The 19789-nt window shown below is 38.3% G+C and overlaps 1 long non-coding RNA gene across 1 annotated transcript; it reads right to left on the bottom strand.

Annotated features, from left to right (window-relative positions):
• Nucleotides 1-1350: 1350 nt before the first annotated feature.
• On the bottom strand, nucleotides 1351-16810 carry LOC111608153. The gene is made up of 6 exons (XR_002752565.1): nucleotides 16611-16810; nucleotides 15911-15954; nucleotides 13749-15151; nucleotides 12597-12749; nucleotides 11990-12097; nucleotides 1351-1387 (listed from the first exon to the last, which is right to left on the bottom strand). It is a non-coding gene; the product is annotated as an uncharacterized LOC111608153 (long non-coding RNA).
• Between the last annotated feature and the right edge of the window lie 2979 nt (nucleotides 16811-19789).

Genomic DNA, 19789 nt, shown 5'->3' with positions numbered 1-19789 from the left:
GTCATAGAGGTGGATTCAGACTCACCAAATGGATTAGCAATAGCAGAGCAGTGCTGTCAGCTATTCCAGAAGAAGAGAGGACAACAGAAGTTAAAGATCTGGACCTGGATCAGGATATGCTTCCCATAGAGAGTGCTTTGGGAGTCCATTGGTGTATTCAGTCTGACAGCTTCAGATTCAAGATCATAATGCCAGACAAGGCTCCCACTCGGAGGAACATCTTTTCCATTGTGAGTTCTGTCTACAACCCATTGGGTATCCTGTCATCAGCCATGCTTGAAGCTAAGAAGATTCTGCAAGAGCTTTGCAGGCAGAAGATTGGATGGGATGTCGTCATACCCGAACACTTGGATCATAAGTGGCTCAAGTGGAAGACCCAGCTCCACCAGCTGGAAAACATAAGTGTTCCAAGATGTTTTAATTTGGACAGTCGGTATACAACCAACTGCAACATTTTGCAGATGCCATTTTGCAGTGAAGAGGGCTACAGTACAGTTAGCTACTAGACTTAGACTTAGAGAGGGAAGCAGTCTTGGAGTTAGACTTAGACTGACTTTATTGTCATTTTGCATGCACAGGGTGTATACAGAACGAAATTTTGTTGCATACGGCTCAGGACAGTGTTTTGAGTTTTCAATGTTGTGAGGTTACTCCAGAATAAAATAAAATACAGTATGAAATATGAATATAAATATAAAATATAAAGTGCAGGACTGACAGTAAAAAGGAAGTTATTTAGCTCTGTACATGTGCAAGGTATGAAGTGGAGACCAGATTTTAAGTGCAGTCCAGTTAAGAGTTCAGCAGTCTGATGGTAAGTGGGAAAAAGCTGTTTCGGAACCTGGTGGACCTGCACCGGATGCTGCGGAACCTCTTTCCAGAGGGCAGCAGGGAGAACAGTCCATGGTGGGGGTGTGAGGGGTCACTGATGATGTTTCAGCCTCGGGACACGCAGCGCTGGGATGAAATGTCCTGAATGGAGGGAAGGGGGGCCCCGATGATCCTCTCTGCTGTCCGCACCACTCTCCTCACGTTCTTCCAGTCGGAGGCGCTGCAGCCTCCACACCACACAGAGAGGCAGCTGGTCAGAATGCTCTCTATGGTGCTTCTGTAGAACGTCTTGAGGATGGGCGGGGGCAGGTGTGCTCTTCTCATCCTCCGCAGGAAATACAAACGTTTCTGTGCCCTCTTGACCAGAGACGTGGTGTTCACAGTCCAGGTGAGGTCGTTAGTGATGTGCACCCCCAGGAATTTGGTGCTGCTGACCACCTCCACAGCCGAGCTGTTGATGAGCAGTGGAGCGTGGCTGGGCCGGTTCTTCCTGAAGTCAACGATCATCTCCTTCGTCTTGTCAACGTTCAGGATCAGGCTGTTGTCTCTGCTACAGCTACAGAACAGGAGTAACGAAGTTCATTGTGCATTCATGTTCGGGAAAGCAAGAGTGGCCCCACTTAAGCCTGTAACGGTTCCCCGTATGGAACTTACTGCAGCAACCATGGTAGCATGCATGGACAAGATTCTAACATCAGAACTGCAACTTCCACTCCAACCATCTGTGTTTTGGTCAGATAGTACCACAGTACTGAAATATATCAGCAACTAAACTAGTAGGTTCCACACATTCGCTGCTAATCGTGTGGATGCCATCCTGAAGTGCTCCAATCCACAGCAATGGAGGTATATCAACACCTCATTGAATCCCGCTGACTGCGCATCCAGGGGACTCAAGGCAGAAAGCTTCATTCGCCATCATGTATGGTTACAAGGGCCGAACTGTCTTGTTAAACATATGGACGAATGGCCAGAGAGTGTGCATACCATTGGAGACCTGACTACAGAAGACCCAGAGGTGAAGAGTACACTGATTTGTGCTCACACTGTTAAGGAATGTAAAGATGTAGCGCAGGAATTCCTGCAGTGCTTCTCGTCCTGGTTTCGACTAAAAAAGGCAGATGCATGGATGCTTAAAGTTAAGAGTATTCTACTGCAACTGTGTCGCAAAAGGAAAGGGCTAACTGCTATTAAGTCTCAATCTGAAGTTGAAAAGGAAATGAGATGTTCCAAGGAAAGCCAGTTTCAAGGAAACATCAAGAAACTAACTATGGAGAACCTTGCAAGCTGAAGAAGCAATTGTTCCCTAACCCTTGCCAAGCTAAGGCATTTTCCAAATAGATCACTGCACTTTCTAAAGGTCAGGGAGTGAAGAGGACTAGTTCTCTTTTCAAAGTGAATCCAGTACATGAACAAGGCATTCTCAGGGTTAGAGGACGACTTAGGAAAGCTGCACTACTGGAGGAGACAAGGCGCCCAGCAATCCTAAGTAAGGATCTACACATCACAAAGCTTATTCTCAGAGAAATTCATGAGTACATGGCACATTGTGGTTCTACTCATGTAATCTCAAAGCTGAGAAGAAAATTTTGGGTTCCCGGTGCCAACACTGCAGTAAAACAAATACTCTCTAAGTGTATTGTCTGCCGACGTGCGCATGGAGTTGTAGGAAAGCAACAAATGGCAGACCTTCCTCAAGACAGAGTTCTGCCATATGAACCACCGTTTACTAACTCCGGAGTGGACTACGTTAGTCCGATGGAGATTAAACGTGGCTGAAGTGTAGTGAAAAGGTATGCCGTCATTTTTACCTGCCTAACTACTCATGCAATGCACTTGAAAATGGCAGCCTCACTTTACACGGATTCCTTTATTCACGCCCTTCATCGCTTTACAGCTAGACGAGGCCAGGTAAAGATCCTTCGTTCTGATGATGGAAAGAGTTTCATTGGTGCAGAGCATGAACTTAAGAGCAATTAATAAATGGAACATGTCCAAGATTGAAGACCACCTTCAACAACAAGGCATTCAATGGATGTTCAATTCTCCCACAGAATCCCACCATGGCGGCGTCTGGAAGAGATTAATAAAGTCGGTGAAGAAAATCTTAAATGTCACGCTAAGACTGCAGACACTGGACGAAGAGGGCCTACACTTCTGTGTGAGGCGGAGGCTATTATTAATAGTCGGCCAATAACTAAGGTGTTGTTGAGGGAAAATGATTATTTTTAATGCTTAATACATTTAATCTTACGGCATGTGTAAAAGGTATATTGAACATTCTTATTTTGAAGAAATTTCTTAATTTTGAACAGGTTTGTGTTAAGGATTTAAAACTAAACTATTGATGGGCAAGTATTCAAAGTGCAGTAACCAAATGCAGATCAAAAGGGATCTCTAAATGGGGCTCCTGCTGTGTTGTCAGAGAACAGGAGGCCATAAAATTAGCATCTCCTGCAAGGCACTATCATTTGAGCCTGGAGGAGAGAAGTCTGTTTGGTTCACAGAAGATCAAAAGTCTTCCAGAACCAACATCTGGGATGGTGTAAAACTGAATAGAACATAGAATGTTGAAACCACTAACATTTAATTTCTAAGACACCTCTTGCTTCTGAAAACCAAATCATCTCTTCCTCCTGGACTGTTTGACAAGCAAGATCTCTACGCCAGAAGGAGATGGAAGCAAGTAAAATATATGTCAGAAATTTTCTGGAAACATTGGACAAGAGAATATTTGCCACTACTTCAGGAAAGGCAAAAGTGGACCCGTCCATCTCGCAACTTTGGAGTTGGAGACATCGTGCTTATTGTTGACGATAAGCATGTCAACAATAGTGAATTGCGTGGATACAGCTCCACACAATTCTTGGGTTATAGGGAAAGTAATCCAAACCATCTCTGACAAGACAGGAACGGTGCGTCACGTGAAAATCAAAACCAAGACAAGCACGATAACCATAACAAAGATTTGTCTTTTACAGGAATCGGGCTGAAGCAGTCATTCATAGAGACTGACAAGTTTGTTTTATAATTTTATGTTGTTTATATTGAAGGGCATTTGAGTACTTTGGCTCCACAAGTTTTAAGCTGGTAATTGTGCAATAGGGTCACAATTAGGGGCCGGAATGTGGGGACCAAGTTAATGTATAAAATGTTCAGTTACTAGTAAACCTTATTTGTTCAGTTAGTAATTTAATAAGTGCATTTGTTGAGGTTTAGGTAGAATTATTATATTGCATTTAGGTAATTTCATAATGTTTTTGTGATGATTGAATGAATTATGCTGATGTCCACCAGGTGGCAATCATGAGTTCATGTGAATGCATAAATGTAAAGAATAGGACAACAGAGTGAGAGAGTCTTGGGTGACACACCTGTACGAAACCTGTGAGCAGCAGACGCATGAAAAGAGACTTTAATAAAAGTGTCTGAGCAATACAACACGCCTGGTCATTATCAAACACTAATATAACATGGTGTCAGGAGTGAACTGAGAGGCCGACCATGGAGCTGAAACCACCAGAGAGCTTGAAGCTGACGGGAAACGTGGATGAGAATTGGCGTGCCTTCAAACAATGCTTTCAACTATATGTCACCGCAATGGGTTTGGGGACAAAGACGGAGCTGAGAAAGGTAGCGATGTTGCTGACCATAGCAGGAGCGCAGGCTTTGGAGGTCTACCACACATTTGTGTTTCATGAACCAGAAGACAAAGAAAAGTTGGACGTTGTGCTAAGTAAATTTGATGCTCACTGTTCACCTAAGAAGAATAAATGCTATGAGAGATACATGTTTCGTTCCCGAATGCAGACTCAGCATGAACCCTTCAATAACTTTTTGACAGATCTGAAAGTAAAAGCTCAGTCATGCAACTTTGGCCTGCTGAAGGACTCGATGAGCAGAGATCAAATCGTCTTTGGTGTACGTGATGGAAAGCTCAGAGAGAGACTGCTGAGAGAAGTGGAACTGACCCTGGAAACAGCTGTAAAGATGTGTCGGGCGAGCGAACTGTCTCTGCAGCAAGTGAGGGCGTTTCCTGAACTTTCAACAGGAACTACTTCACAGTTCAGTGACAGAGCAGCGGCAGTAGGAGCGGTGTCCTGCCAAAAGAAACGGCATGCACAGATGAGGCAGCTGCAAGAGGAAGCCGTTATCAACTGTAAGCGCTGTGGATCACGGTATAAAGTGAGACAATGTCCTGTTAACAGTAAGCAGTGTTTAAATTGCCGTGGAAAGAATCATTTTGCAAAGCAATGCTTTATGAAGAGGACAGAAGAAAAGAAGAGGCATCGTGTAAACTTAATAGAGGAAAGTGACCTAAGTGACACATTCTTTATTGGTGTTGTGAATTGTGAAAATGAGTCAGAAAAAGTGCAGTGTGTCGACGGAGATGATAAATGGACAATTCCTTTGTTAATAAATGGAGCCTCAGTTCAGATTGGACACAGGTGCTAAGGCGAATCTCATTAGCATGTCTGATATAAAAGAAATGCATGTAAAACCTCATATAAAAGAATTAAAGTCAGGTCTAAGAGACTATAATGGACAATCAATTGAGTGCACATGTCAGCTGAATGTGACAGTTAAAGGAACAAAACATATTGTGTTCTTCTCAGTTGTAAAAGAAGATCGTGAGTCACTTTTAGGTGATAAATCCTGTGAAGAACTGGGACTGGTGAAAAGAGTGTATCACATAAACACTGAATTGAATGAATCTAATAACCCTGTTGATGTAATGCTTCAAGATTAGGTTCTGTACCCTGCACATACAAGATTCAGCTGAGAGAGGGCGCTCAGCCTGTTGTGCATGCTGCATGTCGCATTCCAGCACCACTGCCAGAGGGGTTGAAGAAAGAGTTGAACCGAATGACTAGATTGGGAGTCATTCAAAAAGTGGAAGAGCCCACAGACTGGGTTAATTCCATAGTGATTACAAAGAAGAAGAATGGAGAAATAAGAATATGCATGCATCCAAAAGATCTAAATGAGAACATCATGAGAGAACACTATCAAATACCCACTCAAGAGGAAATAATCAGTGAGATGGTTGGAGGAAGTTATTTCACCAAGTTGGATGCATCACAAGGGTTCTGGCAAGTAAAGCTGGATGAAAGCAGTACCAAGTATTGTACCTTTAATACACCTTTTGGAAGATACTGTTTTCTAAGACTTCCTTTTGGGATAAAATCGGCACCAGAAATATTCCACAGAGCGATGGAGCAAATCATAGGAGTGAGAGGAAGGAGTGGAAGGAGTGAGAGTCTACATTGGTGACATCATTATCTGGGGATCAACAGCTCAAGAACACAATGTGTATGGGCTAACATTTTTTGTAGTGGAAACAGATCACCAACCCTTGGTTGCCATCATAAAAAAACATCTGAACGAGATGTCACCAAGGATTCAGAGACTTATGATGAAGATACAGAGGTATGAATTTACACTGATCTACACTCCAGGGAAACATCTGATTCTTGCTGATGCTCTGTCAAGAGCCCCTTCAGACAGTAGTGTGAGTTCAACTGAAGAGGATATTAAGTGTCATGTGAATTTGGTGTCCACTGTGTCAGATGGAAAGTTACAGCAAATAGTTGAGGCAACAGCTAAAGACAGAGTTACAGTTGGTCATACAGAATATGGATGAAGGATGGCCAATAGGATCATGTTCACAGTTTTTCAATGTTAAAGCTGACTATTGTGAATGGACTGTTACTGAAAAACAACAGAATTGTAATTTCACAAGAGTTAAGACAGGACATTCTACAGCGGATTCATGAGGGTCACCTAGGCATTGAAAACTATAAAAGAAGAGCTAGGGAATCAGTTTTCTGGCCTGGACTAAATAAGGACATTGTTCAAAAAATACGACAAAATTGTTTAATATATCATCCATTTCAATAGGACTTCACCAAAAGGGAAATTTTGAGTGATTTGATGGTGGCTGGAGACTCGGTGAGCCTGAGTTAAGAGAGCATCAACATAAGCGGGGCTCTCTAATGGATAAAACTTAAATCTCCCTTTGTCACAGAGTCCAAACTGGGAAAACTCACAGGGCCTGATAAGTTCTCCTAACACTACAGGTTTTGGAAATACACTCAACAAAAATATAAACGCAACACTTTTGTTTTTGCTCCCATTTTTCATTAGATGGACTCAAAGATCTAAAATTCATTCCAGATAAACAATATTACCATTTCTTTCAAATGTTGTCCACAAATCTGTCTAAATGTTTGATAGTGAGCACTTCTGCTTTGCTGAGGTAATCCATCCCACCTCACAGGTGTGCCACATCAAGATGCTGATCTGACATCATGATTAGTGCACAAGTGTACCTTATACTGCCCACAATAAAAGGCAATTAATTAATCAAAATCTTTTTGCTTTGATACAGTTGTCATCACCACAGGTGCTCGTTTAGACTAAACACTATCACCCTTCAGGGAAACAAAGGTCAACAGAGGCAGCCAGAGGAAGAGAGGAAATAAGGTTGTATTTGTTGCAGTGTTAGCAGATGTGGAGACATGGAAGGACATTTTTCCAACAAAAGAATATAAACAAGTCGCGAGAAATGTGCCATCAACCCTGTTAGACTTTTAGTGTAGATTTACTTTTCTAAGCTTTCAGCCTGTTTTTCATTCCAGCATGTCTTGACCAATCGCATCCATTAAAGTAAAGAATTTCTGGTTTTGTTTAATTTTTCCAGCCTGCTTATCAAAACAAGAACTGACTCTCAAATCTTGACAATTGGCAGTGCTATGAAAAAGTATTTGCCTCTACAAGATTTTTAGGGTTTTCGCTTTTGTTATCACGGTTGATGTATCTGATGAAGAAAGAGACAACCTATGCAAATACCTGAAAGGATTCTTTCAGCTATTAACAATAAAAATTATACCCAAATCAGCCTAGTCTCCTTTTTATTAAGCATGAACTAACTGTGATTAACTGCCATTCGCGTATTGATTATTTTCTTATCTCCGTGGAGTTATTGCCTCACGTGGAGAACTGCTGGTACAATAGTATTGTAATTAGTGATCATGCTGCAGTGTCCTTGGAAATTAAAATAAATAAGATTGACCTAGGGATGAAACGATGGAGGATGCAGACACTTTTGCTAAAAGACTCAAAATTTGTTACATTTATAGAAACTTGCATTGATCAGTATTTTGAAATGAATAAAGATGAAACAACAGCTAGTATTAGATGGGAAGCTTTTAAAGCTTATATTAGAGGAGAAATTATCAGTTATAGCAGTAATAAAAATAAACAATATAACCAAGAATTAAAATTATTAGAGGGACAAATTAAATCCAGCGAAGCAGAAGTTTATCAGAGCAATGATCAGACAAAATTGCACAAATTGAATGTTTTAAGAACCAGATATGATAAATTAACAACAGAGAAAGTGGCAAAAAACTTAATGTGGACTAAGCAAGCATTTTATGATCAAGGAGAAAAGGCTGGTAAATTATTGGCCTGGAGGATAAAACGGATGCAAGCGGAAAGAACTATTAACAGCATAAAATCCAAATCGGACATTTTAACCACAGACCCTTCAGAAATAAATGAAAATTTTAGAGAATTTTACAAAAACTTGTATAAGTCTGAATATTCTGGAAACAAAGACACACAAGCTGCGTTTCTTAATCAATTAAAATTCAAAACCCTTTTAGAGGAGGAGAAAACGACTCTCGATAGTCCTTTAACAATAGAAGATCTATCTGAAGCAATAGACAGCATGAACAGTGGTAAAACCCCAGGTCCTGATGGACTTCCAATAGAATTTTATAAAACATTTAAAAATAAATTAATCCTACCACTTCTCAACATGTATGAGGAATCATATGAAGCTGGAATACTCCCAGACTCACTGAGGTTAGCTACAATAACTCTCTTGCTAAAACCAAACAAACCCTCCACTGAATGCTCCTCTTATAGAGGAATCAGTCTTATGGGATGTGATACAAAGATTTTGTGTAAAGCCCTCTCTAGGAGATTAGATAAGTACCTGCCCAGTTTAATAATAGATGATCAACAAGGATTTATTAAAGCAAGACAAGGCTACCATAATATAAGACGGGTTCTTAATGTACTGCATGAAAAACATAATTGTAAGGACACGGCAATGTTATCATTAGACGCACGTCAAGCTTTTGATAGAATAGAGTGGGATTATCTGTTTGAAGTGCTCCCCAAATATGGATTTGGTGAAACCTTTCTAAAATGGATACGACTATTATATACCGATCCCAAAGCACAAGTTTTAACTAATAATAACATGTCAAAACCTTTTAATTTACAACGGTCAACTAGACAGGGTTGCCCCCTGTCACCACTACTTTTTGTATTGGCAATAGAACCTCTGGCAATGGCTGTTAGAGCAAATGCAGGAATATCTGGTATTAGAATTGGAGGAAGAGATCATCTCATTTCCCTGTTTGCGGATGATATCATATTTTTCATGAGTAATCTGAAGATCAGTATTCCTAAATTATTACATCTAATAAAAGAATTCGGTGAATTTTCAGGATATACAATTAATAATTCTAAATCAGAGTTAATGTTTCTTAATGAAGAAGAAAGGAGAAGTCCTACTGTGACTACCCCATTTAAAACAACAACAAAAGGTTTTACATACTTGGGCATTAAGGTCACCCCATCTCTTAATGAAATAAGCACAACAAATTATAATCCCCTTGTGGAAAAAGTCACAGAAATGCTAAATAGATGGTCAAACCTGCCTATATCTATGATAGGCCGAATAAATTTATTAAAAATGACAATTTTGCCCAAATTTTTGTATTATTTTCAAACACTTCCATTACCGCTGTCAGATTCATTTTATGACAGTCTGGACAAACTATTTAATCAATTTATTTGGAGTAATAGAAAAGCAAGACTCCGCTTAAAACTACTCTATCTGCCCTATGAAAGAGGTGGACTTCAAGTCCCTAATCTCAGATGGTATTATATGGCCGCCCAACTAACATCAGCTACCCACTACTTTTGCCCGACGACACCTCCAGCCTGGGTAGATATTGAACAGCAATCTGTTCCAGACTTCCCCTTAAATACCTTTCTATATTCTTCGGACTTAAAGACATTAAAAAAGACCACAAAAAACCCCTTTTTAAAAAATACGATTACAAACTGGTATGCAGCACACAAACATGTAGGTGAGCGTCCAGAGCTATCACAATTTACCCCAATCTGGGGTAATGAAAGGTTCATCCCAGGAAAAAATGATGGAGGATTTAAACTATGGAAAACCAAAGGCATTCAGAAAATTAAAGATCTGTATGTTGATGGCAAGTTACTTACTTTTGATCAGCTATGTAAGAAGTATTTAATACCCCCAAAACATTTTTTTAAATACTTGCAATTGAAAAACTTTATGTCATCAAAACTGAAACAAATAGTTGACATTCCACCCTTAACAAAAATAGAAGAGGTGTGTGTTGGAGACTCAAAAGGGAAAGGTTTTCTCTCTGTGTTCTATAATTTGTTGATGCTTTCCTCTAGGGACTCAGCAATAGATAAGTTGGACGCTTGGAGAAGAGATACTTTCGAAGATATAGATGAGGAAGACTGGAATCAGGCCTGTTTAAAAGCACAAAAACAAACGATAAACACACGATTTAAACTTTTGCAATATAAATGGCTTATGAGAACCTATATAACACCAGTTAAGCTTCATCATATGTCCAGTGATATTCCAGATACTTGCACTAAATGTTTGTTTGAAAAAGGAACTCTTCTCCATTGTTTGTGGGAATGTCTTAAAATTCAGAAGTTTTGGAAGGATGTTATTGGGTGTCTATCTGAATTGTTTAAGGTGAAAGTCCCATTAGAGGTTAAAATCTGTGTACTAGGAATATACCCAGCGGAATTTAAACAATCACAGAGGAAAACTAAATTGATAGACTATGGACTTCTTCAAGCCAGAAGATCTATAGCATTATGCTGGAGAGGCATGGATGCACCCTCCCTGGGACTCTGGAGGAAGGAAATTGCAAATTCGCTCGGACTGGAAAAGCTAACATACATCGCCAAGGGTAAACAACGGGATTTTGAGACTCTCTGGGAGCCATATATGAAGACCATAGGGACTGAAGGTGGAACTTATTAATGGCTGTCTTGTCTATAGTTTCTATTCATATATTGTTCTGTTATTTTTCTTTCTTTTTTCTCTAAGTTAATCTAAAAGATTTTTGATATTTTTGGAACCAAACAAATGCAGGTTTGAAGGGTGAGTGTGGGAGTGAATGCAAGAGTGTATAAGTACATGTTATAATGTTAAGTTTGTTGTGTGTAAATTTGTTATGTCAAAAAAGAGAAAATTCAATAAAAAAAAAAAAAATAAAAAAAAAACTGTGATTAACTGCAACTTTGGGAAAAACAAAGTTCAAATTCATAAGTCACACAGGCCTGTTAACTTTTGGACATGTTCAGTCAAGAAATCACTTAAATCGAACATGCCATCTCCCTTCTTCTTCAAGGTCATGAATGTCACATCAAGTGAAGAAGATTCTCCAGGATCTTTTGAGGTCAAAGAACTAGAAGTGGTCACACGCATTCTCTTAAGTGGTTGGACTTCCAGAGAAGTATTTTTCTGGGCTCTTTTCTTCCTCTTCTTGAGCTGTTTAACGTCTACCGAACTGTCACTGTCGTTTAGACTGTCACTCTCAGATTCCTCAGAATCGGGAACATACTCTTCCTCAGTGATGTCAGAACTTGATAGAGATGCTTCTGAGTAGCGAAGCATTTGTCTGTTTAGCTAAAATTATTTTAAAAAAGAGAGAGTAATTGCTTTCAGATTATTTCTGAAACATATAAACAAATCAGAAGAAGTTAAATATGTACAACTAGTTTTAAAAAGTTCATTAAAAAAGACATACTCCCAATACTAGTATGATTTCTTTTAAATTTTTTTGGTGCTTGTTAGCTCAAATGTTTTTCCAACATTTTTAAGCATCCCCAAAAAGTGACAGGTTTACCAGCACATGGCGACTAACTGAGTTCTTGGATAGTTTGGTTTTAAATACTACAAAAAAATAGAATTTCTAACCTAAGTGAGTCTTAGCATTAGAAAAAATAGTGATAGTGAAAATAGTGACCAAATACCTCTTAGTTGGACTATGATATTTATAGATAAACTTACAATCACACTGTCAGTTCTTGTGAGCTCAGGCACGCTCATGTCCCCTTCAGTTGGTGTTGGATCGAGGATTATTGTATCATCGCTGTCGTCAGATGACTGTTTTGACTCCTAAAAATTCATAAGTTTAACAGTTAAAATGTGTTCATGCCTAAATGAACTGTTACAATTTAATACAGAGCTACAGTTAACTTCTACTGTATCAAGGTATTTAGAAATCCCAAAGATGTCACATATTAACACAGGCTCCTTCAGATTACACTGGAGATTCTGCATTTCATGGTGTATAATATCACAGCTCACAGTACTTAATAGAGTGGGTGGGAGGATAAATAAAGCAAATGCCTTGCTTACAGATTTAATACAAACCATGAAGTGATCCACCCAGATTTGTTACAAATATACCAAAGGCTAATATTCTGCTGTGTTCAAAGGTGACAGTTAAAAATCAGACACCATGGCCAATTACTTTTTGTCATGTTCCGTGTTTTTCTGTGTATTTATTTATTGTTTTCTGTGTCCTTGAGTCTCTTCGTTGTCCTGTCCTCCCCTTGATTGTTCCCAGGTGTGTCTCGTTTCTGTGATTACCCTCCCGTGTATTTAATGCCACCTGTGTCTCTGCGTCTCTGTCGGGTCCTTGTCGAATGTGCGCTCAGTCCTTCGTGTTGTCCTTTGTGTAACGGTTGCTACCGGTGTCGAGCCCTGGCTTCCGCTCGGCCGTGCTGTCCATTGGTTGGACTGTTTTCTGGACATTCATCTAGGGCTGTTGTAAACGAATATTTTAGTAATCGAGTAATCTATCGATTATTCTTACGATTAATCGAGTAATCGGATAAAAAAAATTATAAAATAAACTATTGGCAAATCTGCAATAACACCAGTTAGTCCAGATCAGTCCAATATCTCCTTTCTGAGCATCCCTAACAGTTAAATGTTTGTAGTTTAGAAAGTTTACTTGTAACAGTAGTTTGCTTTAACCTGAAGAAAAGTTATACTAAGATATTAAATTATATTCAAATAATAAAGTGGCAGGCTCACAAATATGCTTATAAAAATGTCTATACTCCAGCTTTTAGTTTATGTATTTATCTTCAGTGAGTAATACACATACACGTAAAAGAACTAAGTAAACAACTCATTTAACTCTAACATTTTATTGATAACGCAATTCTGAGGATGCTTTAATTAAAAGCATTATTTTTAACCATCACAGAAAAATCTAAATGCAGTGAAATGTTTTTTTATGTATTGGAAAACAGAATGTAATCTATATGTTAGGAAAAAAATAAACTTACTCAAAATGTAAAGGTTTGAGTTTGTACAGAGTTCTGCAGCCTTAACTAGTCATGATAAAATGCAAAAATGTTGCTATTTTTATTCAAACGATGCTATTATTTATTCTTGATTGCTTAGGTATAAACAAATATAGAATTACTACAAAAAATATTAATCAAAAATTTCTAATTCATACATAACAGTAGCGAGAAGAAAAGACTGTAACTTTTCAGGATGGAAAGACACCAATAAATAAATGCTTTTCAGCTTATGCCTGTAATCTGTTGCTGCGTATTTTTATTAACAAACTTACATTAAGTCCTGCATAATTTCTCTCAGTTCCACCCTCACATACAATTTACACTACACCCGGTTAAGTAACCGCTATGTTTAGATGTAACGTTAGCAAAATAATGTGCCTCAATTTACATCTATAACATGGCAGATTATCACACAACGTAGTTAGCAAAGAGAACATAAACGTTACCTGTTGGCAACTGTGTATGAGTTGGATGCATGTAGCGGGTGTTTTCTCTTCAGATGCTGCAACATTGATGTCGTGCTGTTGTGGTACGCCAATTCTGCTTTGCAGTGGATGCATTGCGCTGTGTTGTCCTTTCTGTTTAGCCTAAAATGTTCCCAAACTTTTGACATTTTTTGTCGCTTTCGGGGTTCTCCTTCTGAGCATTCTCCGGTTCCCTCCATAGCTACAAACTTAGCACATGTGCTCCAGGCGCTAACGGAAGTGGTAGCGTTGTGCAACACAAAAACCCTCCGGCTAGACCAGTGTGCTGCGTATTTAACAGCATTGCTTATTACTATACAATAAATTTAGCGAAGCTTCGAGGCAGATAAATTTCCTCGAGGATTTTTTGTAATCGAGTTACTCGAGTTACTCGATGAATCGTTTCAGCCCTACATTCATCATTAAAACCATTTACTTATCACATCCTGGGTCTACAGCGTCTGCCTCACCACCTCAACACCACACTGTTTCATGACACTTTTGGGTTTTGGTATCCATTACCACCTAATCTAACCTACTAAATTTAGACTAAATGACACTGAAACTATGCACACTGATTTTATACTTCAACTTGACAGGCCATTGGAATTTCATAGACTGGAAGATAATAAATGCTTCAGAGTATTTTGGGTTAAGTCCTGATTAGTCCATGTCTGGGTCTCCGGGAAGCATCTAGTGACAAGTTGTATTGTAATAGACACTAAATAAATTTGAATTGACTGACAAGGTGAATCCCCCTCAAAGAAAGCTCCTGTGCACAGTCTAAAGTTTCAGGTTCATGATTTTGCAAAGCAGCCACCACCATATATATTTCTTCTCTGATAAGCAGTGTCTGCATCGTGACGTTGGACACTTGAAATCTTGTAATAACTGACAGTATTTTTGTTTTGTTTCACAAAACTTTTAAAAGTTGACACGATTTTTTTTATCCAGCATTAAAGATAGCTATAAATTTGTGTTGATTATATAATTATACACTGCTCAAAAAAATAAAGGGAACACTTTAAGTGTTAAACACCTGTTTAAGTGTTCCCTTTATTTTTTTGAGCAGTATAGTAAGTATTAAGAAATTTGCAAGAAGATTTTCTTGATATTTTTACAATACTGTGTCAAAACAGCTCAAGCCACACATACAATGGTACATTTACTAACAGTTCTCATCTCTGGGTACATCAAGAAAACAGTGAAGCAAAACTAACCATTAAACCCTTCTGATGAAGAAAAGACATGTTCTCCCTCACTTCATTTGTTGCCTTTGTGCAACAAAGCAAAGGCAACTTTGTGACGAGCTTCTTGTGAGGAGCCTCACATTTATTGTGATGGGCTTTAAGTTTCTGCAGGCGACGAGCTGGACGTGTTTGATCCTATAAAACACAGAAAACAAGCATGGTAAATGTCCACATCTGAAATTAAACAGATTGGAGATACAGGCCCCAGATGGAACTGGCATCTGACCACATTGAGAATGATGCATCCAGGTGAAACTTTAAGTCAAGAATCAGCAACTCCCAGGGTTTAGGGGTTGCTACAGAACACTTCATTCAAATCAAATCATTCTCCAATAGCTTGTTATAAAACATTTGTTAATGATCCATTAATTTGGGTCAAGTGTGGTGGAACAGAAAAACATCTGTGCAGGACACCAGCCTTTATAATCAGTTAAAATAAGTAGAAGTGACTCTCTGGGGTATTAAAAAAATTTCACAATATTTTGAAAATCAGAGAATTCTTAACAGGCCTGATTTCAGTCATCATCTATGATCCCGACATGTTAAACACAAGGTGCCAACTTGGATGGAGACATATTGTCAAGATACAGCATTCCTCCCAAACTCAATACGACAAGCTTATATCAAAATGATCTTTTTCAAGCATTTCTCTGCATAACAACATTTTTGCCACTTCTCTACAGCGAAAATAACTTTCACCACTGTAGGATTTGTAAAGTATTTTTGAAAATACTAATGCACATGTTCATTGGTGAAGACAACTGGGCAGCAACTTTTCCAGACTTTAATTTAGAACAATATTTAAATTAGCTATGCAGTATGAAGAGTACATGTGAGCTAGAATGAAACTGAAATACTGTCACATCCTTTGAACTTATTCATAGGCACACTTACCATTTGCCTCTGCTCTGGATCAAGCCCATATGTCTCATCCGTAGCTGAAGTTTAAAAAGAAAAAAAGTTAATATCACCTTAAAACAATTCAGAGGCTCTGCATCTCCTATATTTGGTCTTCTCAAAAATATTTCTGGGTCTTATCACTAGGTTACAAATGTTAAATTTGGGATTAGAAATAAATATCTGACCTGCAGTATTCAATAATTTCAGCAACTCTTTAAAATGTCTAACTTTTTCAATTTAATACTCAAGATTGGGACAACTAGACTAAGGGTTATTAAATAAAATTAGCAAAGTTATAGCAAGTCAACAATGGTTGAAAGCAAAAAGGAAAGCAGTTGACCTGGGTTCTACCAAAGCTTCCCCCTAACACAAATCTATTTCCTTGGACATTTAGAAACAACTGGCATTTGAAGTAAAATCACCGACAGATGTGCTGAGCCTTTTGTTTGTTTAAGAAAAACCTGACTTAGTACTCTTAAATCAAACATTAACTGATATTGTGGTAGCTTCTTCTAGGCAACTAAAATCATGTAAAAAAAATTAGAATTTTAATAGACTTCTTGTCACACCTCCCTTCTCTCACCTGAGCAGTTATAACTCACATTATATTGATTTAATGGAAACACTAATGCAAAACAACTTAAATGTGGGAAAAACATTGTGGGCTAATGCATCTTTCCCTGAGGTAATTCACCTTTTTAACTGGAACCGCTGTGTGTAGACTCTAATCCACCGTCACTCCGATCACTGGATCTATTTCTCTGGTTGGGATTTTCCAGGAAAAAAAACAAAACATTCAATGATTATAAGTCAGTGTCAAAGGCCTGAAATTCATTTTGCCTAAACAGATCCCCCCCCCCAAAGTTATGATGCTGAAGTTAGTTTCCAATTCAAACCTCCTGATTCATCCTAATATACCCTCCCCCACTCCTACACCCCCCAAAGACCCCATAAATCCCAATCTTTATTATTTTAAAAAGAATGTAGTCTGGTGTAATGAAGGCTCCCTTCCCAGCAGAATCAACCTTTATGCACAAGGCATCCATTTACTTTGCCTCATGTTTTAGCTCCTCATGTCTATCGTCTCTCAATTCAGAGCACATGGAAACAGTTATTACTCTTTTCAATCACACAAGCAGGGCAACTAAAAATATTGCATATTTCATGACTTCTGCTCTGTTAGGTTTGCAAGTTTCAAACTTAGCTTTTTTACTTTGCATTTGAGTCATTTTTGTGAGCAGTCATATTTTAATAACTTGCCCTTTTTTGGTTAATTGTCACTTTTATTTCTATTTATTTGCTGTAAGACTGGACCTCAATAAATTGAAAATAAAACATGCATGCTTCTCATTAGCTGTAGCTAGGCTAATGTCAGCTAGCCATCCTAGTGAAACACAATTGAAATAGTTTTTACAGGTCAACACGTTTAAACAGCATTTAAAAGTATATCTGACTGAGTGATATAATAGATAATAACCGGGAGTCCATTAAAATAACAATAATCTTTCTTTAGCTAGATAGCTCCTCATTCCTCGGATGTTAGCATGAAGGTCTGAATCTCCTCCTTCGGTGCAGGTGTGCGGCTGTCAAAAAAGGAGCACTTGATTTAGACTCCGGCACAGGCCGGAGTTCCTGCTTGGTTGCAAAACGCAGCTAGCTGAGGCTTATGGCCCAGCCCTGTGTTAATGACTAATCACACCTTAACTTTGGCGTCACAGCTCTTTCACCAAAATATTAAAATTTTACTTTGGGCACAATTTTGAACAAAGTTTGAGTTTTCAGTTATTAAAGTTGTTGTGTATGTGATAAAACAATACATTATTCAATGGCACTATTTTGTGTTATATGTGGAAGAACACCAAATGTGGTATCAGCGCATTGATCTCACTATGTTCTTGGAAAAAATGTCTAATAAACTAAGTCACGTTCCACTGAGGTTCTGTTGAGTTTATATAGTTAAGTTATGAGAAGAAACATAACAAAAGTTTTTATTATTTTAGAACATATATGTAAATAACCCCTCCCAATCCTCCCCACACCCTCACAAAACAAAAACCACAAATAAAACAAAGCAAAACAAAACAAAACAAAACAACCAGGTCAGTGCATATCCAATCAATAAAAAGTTTCACAAAAATTTGGCATATACAAATATCCTCGATGTTGGCAGAATCAACCACAGTAAACAGAAGTAGTCACTTGTCGGTACTTTCCAAAACAGCAGTTCATCAAAGGAATTTACTTGTCCCAGTATTGCAGGAGAGGAAATAGTTCCAGTATTTCTTGAAGTTTTCTATGTCATTATTTAGCTTAGCCAGCATTTGTTCATATGACATTATTTCCAACATTAGTTCCAGCCAGTTTTTAACATTCGGAAGAGTTGAAGATTTCCATAGTCTGAGGATTGTTCTGGCAGCCGTGACCGTCCCCACTGGCACCACGGTGTTTTGGTGTTTTGACATATTAGGTGTCACTGCTTGATCCTCCAATAAGCAAAGTCTTGGTGCTATGGGTATCCCCACACCTATCCACTTTCCAATGTGTTGTAATACTGCTTTCCAGAATGTGGAAATGCATTTACATTCCCATATTGCATGTTTAAAAGTTCCTGATTCTGTTTTGCATTTCCAACATAGGTTTTTGGCGAGCAGGCCCATTCTATGGAGCCTAGATGGGGTGAAATAAAATCTATGTACTATCTTATAGTGCGTAAATTTCCCTCTTGATTCCTTAATATATTTCCCATTATTTGAAAGTACTTTCAACCATTCTTCATCACTAAAAATGCAGCCAAGGTCCCTCTGCCAGACAATCCCCAGACTTTTACATATATCCTTTTGCATGCTATTAAACAATTTATAAAGTGTAGATGTCTTATATTTGATTTTACTTGAGCCCATAAATTCCTGTATTGGATTATCCTTATGTGTGAAATTGTCTTCAATAATACAGTCTAATTTGTAGATATCTCCAGAAACTATCTTTCTTTAAGTTATATTTCAGCATGATATCTGAAAAAGACATAAAAACCCCATCTGTATACAAGTCATCTACAATACATATTCCCTTCACAAGCCATTGTTCCCAGTAAACAGTTTTTCTTCCAATACAGATGGATGGATTAAACCACAATGAAGAATACAACTGTTTTAAATGAGACATTCTACATATTTTATGCATCTCCTTCCGTACTAATTTAGAATGTGCTAATACTGGATTTGTGGGAAGAGGTTGTCTATTATATGTTTTACCATGGGAAAGAACATCTATTGGTCTGAAAGGGTTCACTAATTCTTCTTCAATATTCATCCAACTCAGATTTGTTTCTCCCTTTTCAAAATATTTGAACAACCTAGACATTTCAAAAGCGAGATTATATAACCTTACATTAGGGAGGGCCATGCCCCCTATGTCCCTTGCACACCACATTTTCTTAATGCTAATTCTGGGTTTCTTCTTGTTCCAAAGGAAGTCCTTAACATAAGTCTCATACTTATGAGACTTATGTTAAGGACATAAGGACATAAAATATTCTAATTAGGCTGAGCAAGGTTGAACAGCCTCCATGTTCAACCTCGCCTGTGATGTATACCCATCACATGTTTGTATACCTGTGATGGGATGTCAACAGGCACCATCATGGACACATAATTGAACAATGGGGCTATCGCCATTTTTATTACATTAACCTTTCCCCATAAAGAGTTTCAATTTTGCCCATTTATTAAGATTAGTTTTTATTTTCTGAAGAAGCAGTTCCATATTCAGAAGCATTATTTCCTCTAGATTCGAATGAAGCAGTATGCCGAGATATTTTATACCTGAGGGAAGCCACTTAATTTTGAATATGATTCAACACACTGTAATAGAGCT

This window comes from Xiphophorus maculatus, chromosome 3, assembly GCF_002775205.1.
Source record: "Xiphophorus maculatus strain JP 163 A chromosome 3, X_maculatus-5.0-male, whole genome shotgun sequence".
NCBI lineage: Eukaryota > Metazoa > Chordata > Actinopteri > Cyprinodontiformes > Poeciliidae > Xiphophorus > Xiphophorus maculatus.
The sequence above is the reverse complement of the archived record's forward strand: the minus strand, read 5'-3'. Positions and strand labels throughout refer to the sequence as shown.